Source organism: Bactrocera neohumeralis, unplaced genomic scaffold (genome assembly GCF_024586455.1).
Source record: "Bactrocera neohumeralis isolate Rockhampton unplaced genomic scaffold, APGP_CSIRO_Bneo_wtdbg2-racon-allhic-juicebox.fasta_v2 ctg1795, whole genome shotgun sequence".
In the NCBI taxonomy this organism is placed as follows: Eukaryota; Metazoa; Arthropoda; class Insecta; order Diptera; family Tephritidae; genus Bactrocera; species Bactrocera neohumeralis.
Window position 1 is genome coordinate 3,276 of NW_026089849.1, and position 5,880 is coordinate 9,155.

General features: G+C 33.9%; 1 pseudogene; it reads right to left on the bottom strand.

The window, feature by feature from the left end:
• Nucleotides 1–5,022: 5,022 nt before the first annotated feature.
• Nucleotides 5,023–5,225, bottom strand: LOC126766589 (small nucleolar RNA U3; annotated as a pseudogene).
• Between the last annotated feature and the right edge of the window lie 655 nt (nucleotides 5,226–5,880).

Sequence of the window (5,880 nt, forward strand, 5' to 3'; positions counted from 1 at the left end):
AAAACCTCTTAGAAAGAATTATTAAACTACAGGTGACCAGTAAAATGGATTCAAATCAGGTAACCGCAGTGGTTCAAGCAGCCGTCTCAAGCGCTCTTGAACAACAAAGACAGACTTTCGAGGTTATGCTCCAACAATTAACGGAGCAAATGACTACATTGACCACTGCTCAAACGCCAAAAATATACCAACCGGTAAAAATATTACCGAATGTAAAGTGTGACGAACCCCTTGATCTGGTAAAATCATTACCAGAATTTGACGGGAGTTATATCGTCACATCAGCCCCCACCAAAGCTCAGAAGGCACCAATAGAATAATAAAAACATATCATTAAATTTATTTTACTTGCTTGACTTCATAAGGCACCAATGGAATAGTAAGAACATGTCATTAAATTTGTTTTATTATTTAAAACATTGCAAAAGTTGTCATTAATACTTACTTGCAAAAATTGTAATTAATACTTACTTCCTGTTATCAACTTTTGTGCAATTATTATTGTTTTAATATTACTGACTCATCAAATTTATTTTACTTGCTTGACTTCGTGTGGAATTGGTTTGAGAAATAAAAATCATTATTGGTGTAACCTTCGAAGAAATGAGGTGTTTAAAGTGTTTTATTTGAACGGAAGAAAGTTTGAGCAACATAACTCGGGCAAAACAAATTTTCAAAAGTGGTTTTTTGGGAATAACTTCTAAACGGCTATATCGATCATTTCCATAAACTAATCAGCACTCAACCTCACAAAACTACGCCGATTACCGCAAACAGGGTCAAAATTGATCAATTTTCTTGCGAGAAATCGTTCACGAAAGAAATCGCAAAAATAGATTTTTTTTAAATAACTCTGAAACGACTCGACCGATTAATTCTGAAGACTTATCAGCTTTCGACTCTGAAAAATCACGTCGATGGCCGCAAACCGTGTCAAAATCGGTTGATTTGTTCGTGAGATATTGTTGACGAAATTCTATCCGCATATCCGCAATAGAGTTGCAAGATGGCAATTGAATATTACAATTGTAGTACGATAAATTTTTATTCATAGTTCATAATTTCAAGTTTTATTAATTATGAGAGTAGGGATGAGGACGATGCCGGTCTCCTGTCTTACTCACTATACATTTTTCAGCCATTTTTTTTGGTTTTATTTGTGTATCAATCGTAGCAGTCACTGTTATACCTATTTCTTCAATTTTTCTGTGCAACTCTCATGTTAATTTTACTGTCATCATAAATTTATCATTCATTTCCAGTGCAATAATTATTTATTTACAATTTATTAATCTGACAAAGACAGTTTTAACTCTCAGTTTATTAAGTGATATCATGTAAATAAACACGTGTTGTAAGCTCCCGTCAACAACGGCCATTTCCTAAAGATTTTACTAACGATACGGTCACGCATGTTGACGGATATCCAATATATCGTCGAAGAAGTACCGAAAATGGCGGACAATCTTTCATTAAAGCTATCAGCAACGCAGACATCTACATTGACAATCGTTGGGTGGTATCATATTCACATCTGCTAAGCAAAACATTCAATGCTCATATTAATGTCATGTCATGCAGTTCGGTGAAGAGTATCAAATATATTTGCAAATATGTGAATAAAGGGAGTGATATGGCTGTATTTAAAATTGAAAATACTAATGTACATTCTCTTCCGTTGAATCAAAATGATGAAATTACGAATTACCAAATTGGCCGGTATGTCAGTTCCAATGAAGCTGTCTGGCGTATATTCGGTTTCCCAATTCTTGAATTATTATTTTTTCCAAAAATAGTCAAATTTCAACCGTTAATATCTTTTAAACGTATTTTAGAGCATTCAATTTCCTACAAAACCTAATTAACAAAATATTTTTTCAAGTAGTTGGAAGCGAGATATAAATTTTTCTATCTGATAATAAGAAAAAATATAAAACCGTTAGGCGGAGGACCTTCCCGTTACAATTAAAAACTCATATTTGGAGAGGCCTTCTTAAAGGTGTCTAGGAACCTATTTTTGCGAGTACCAATTAAAAAAAAAAATTTTTTTTTGAATCACCCTGTTGTATATATGTATATATAATCTTTACAATTTAAAAGAAAATATAACATACATTGCCAAAATCAATAAAATTAAAAAGGAAAAGGAAGAAGTGGAAAAGTTGAAAAAGTTAAATAAAAATTAATTACATATTATTTTTGTGTCGGCATTATTTCCAAATTCCTATCAATCGGAACCAAATTATCTTACGTACATAAAACAAATTATTTTTGATGAGTAGTAAATCTAGATATTTTCCATATCCTAAAAGTTTTAAGATTTTTAAGTCAAGAAGCCTACCCGTTATATCCGAGGAGAGTACATTAATTTTTAATATACTTTCAAATACAGAAGTTCCAAGTATATCAGGGACTCAAACGACAACTAATAGTAACAACATGAATAATATCGACATTTTTAACTCACTTAGAATTCCAGATGCAATCAAGGACCTACCCAAATTTGATGATCCAAGATTGCTCCACGAATTCATTAGTAATGTGGAAGAAATACTCCTTCACATTAGTGGAGCAGATAACACTCCTCATGGACTAATCCTCTTGAGGGCTATAAGAAATAAAATAGATGATCAAGCAAACCAAGTCTTAAACATGTATAGCCATCCCTCAGTTGGGATGAAATCAAAGGAAACTTGATATCGCATTATTCAGATAAAAGGACAGAAACATCCCTAATTAGAGATCTTTATTTTTTAAATGATGAAGATCTTCGTCAAGGGCAATACGGCAAACCGATCGAAAAATATTACAGCGAAATAATGGAAATCCAATCAGCCTTGTCTAATAATTTATCTATCCATGAGTCCGACACTAATGTAATTAATGCAAAGAGAAATCTATTTTCTGAAATGTGCCTAAACTCATTTTTGTCGGGTTTACGGGAACCTATGGGATATACGATTAGAGCAATGAAACCAGAATCATTGCCGATTGCCCTTGACGACTGCATCATAGAACAGAATATTCATTATATTAGGTCCAATTTGAATAAACCCAAATATCCTCAATAGAGACCAAATTACCCATATAATCCATATCCTAAATATCCACAAAATTTTGTAAATAATGCACCAAGACAAGAAGATTATTACCAACCAAAAAGATATTCTAATTTTTCAACCAGACCTTACTATGTTAATAACAATAATTTTGAGCCAAATTCAAACAATCAGAATCGTAATTTGTTACGCCAATTCTAAACCCAGCCAACGCTTCGATAATTTTTCGAGACAAACAAATTGGAGGCAGGTGGTGGATTTTCAAAATTTGAAAAGGGCACAAACAAATTTAAAACTAGCCCAAGGACTCAATTTAGTAGGATAACAAATAGGAATTAAATGAATAATATTAACGAATTTAGAAGTCTTCGAAAAGAAAGCTCTGTCCCATGTCTTGACCACGCTAACGAGATAAGCCCGGACCAATATAAAAATTACAATATTGACGTTAATCAGGATTTTTTACAGTTAGCCTCAAAAAACAAACAGGATATATAGACTGCAATAAACATGGTAGTATTTTACCCTATATCAGTATAAGCTCTCCATTTGGCAGACAATTAAGATTCCTAATAGATACCGGAGCTTCTTCTTCATTTATAAACCCGGAATTTATAAATCCCTTAGATATCAAGAAATGTATTCAATAACTATATCTACCATCTTACATAAATATATAATTGACAAGCAAGTGACATTACCTATTTTCAAAGAAATTAGGAAAACAGGAACTCTTACATTCTTAGTTTTTAAATTCCATGATTATTTTGACATACTGTTAGGCTTAGATTTTCCGACAAAAATTTAAGCTAAAATTGATCTTGAAAATAAAATACCAATTACAAATAATTCCTCAAATTTTTCCTCTGATAAATTCACAATAGAGGCAAATTCGAAACAAATCGTAAAACTGCCAGTTGATTCTAAGGAAGGAGATATTATGATAAATACAATAACTTTGGACAACGGCTTAATTATTTCTCCAGGCATATATATTGTGCGAAAAACTGGTTTAGTACAATAGAAGTAGTTAATCCCACGGGGAATGAACAAACAATTTTCTTAGAGCAACCCCTGAAAACAAGTCCGTATGATTCAGAAAACTTTGTCAACTTAATAACTTTAATATGCATTGCAAATCAAACAGTGAAAGAATTGCAAATTTATCTGACTTACTCCGAATGGAACATCTGAATGGCGAAGAAAAGCATAAACTTTTGAAACTATGTACCAAATATAGTGATATCTTTTATAGAGAGGATGAAAAGTTGACGTTTGCAAATGAAATAAAACACAGAATTAGGACGACGAACGATATTCCTATTCATACTAGGTCTTACAGGTATCCTTTCGTTCACAAAGAGGAAGTTCGAAGACAGATATCAGAGATGTTGGAGCAAGGGATTATTAAGCCGAGCTTTTCCCCATGGAGCTCTCCAGTATGGATTGTTCCAAAAAAAAGGTGCGTGGAGTCCCTACGCGCGGATGAAGTTATACTTCTTAGTGATACTCCAAGAAATGCATATCATTTTGTATGAAAGAAAACTAGAAAACTTAAATTCACATTTTATAAATTTATTATAATTTATTATCTCCCCGAGCATGCCTTTGCCAACAAGTCGTCTTTTCGCGACGATGGCAAAAGCTAAAAATCATAAATTGCACAACATTCTGGTACTTCTCGCAAAAATCTGCGTCGATATGTATTCACGATTTTGTACGCATGTTTGTAGGCGAAGCTGCTACAGCGGCAAGGGGTGACAATCGGCGGCCATTACTTTACTTATGCCATAGAAATTCTATTGCTACGAATATGGAAATGACAACGAAATAATACAAATATGCATATTTCTAAAGGTCATTAATTTCTTTGAAGAAATGAATGATCCTGAGAAGTATAGTCTTAACTTTTCAACGGCCAACGCTGAGCATTTCAACCAAAAGGAATTCATTCATTAAAATCACCACCCAGAAGTCGTTTTATCCGTTGTTAGCGAACGATTTTCGAAGAAACATCATTTCTAATATGCTACAAGACAAAATTAGAAATGAACTTCTTAAACCTCACGCTGTCAGATAAAACGATATACCTCGTCATCGCGGGTCGATTTCCTAAAAATGGACCAACGTAGGGTATTTCAACAAAAGGGCACATAAAATAGTTGAGAATTCGCAGAAATGAAAGACAAAGGAAAGAAAAAGCAGTATAACTTCAATAATGAACAAGCATACAAACATACATATGCGAAGCAGCAGCAAGGAAAGAGGTAACAATCGGCGATCCATTGTATATTTCATTGTATGTATATATAATCAAACCATAATTAGGACAACGCAATACAAGTGTCAATGGTGGTCTAGGTGGTACGCGCTTCAAAAGTTACGACGAGCACGTAGGTTCGAATCCCAACAGAATTTTTTTTTTAATTGAATATGTCACCAACCAAAAATTGAAACTTTGTTCTACAAAAACAACAACAGCATTAGCATGGCAACATTGTGTTGTTGGTAGAAAAGTCGAGCTGTGCCGAAAGAAACGAACAAACGATCGCCGATTGTCACCGCTTCGCTTGCTGCTCGAACATCTTCGCAGACAAGGTTGCGTAGATTCATATTGAGCAAGGGGTTGCGTAGATTCATATTGAGCAAGGTTGCGTAGATTCATAATTGAGCAAGGTTGCGCAACCTGAATCTATCACAACCTTTTCCGAACTCGTATAAGAAGTATAACTTCAAAAAGAAGCACGCATCGGGGAAAACGAAATGGAGACTGGTCATTGACTATAGGAAGTTGAACGAGAAAACCATCTCGGACAGGTAC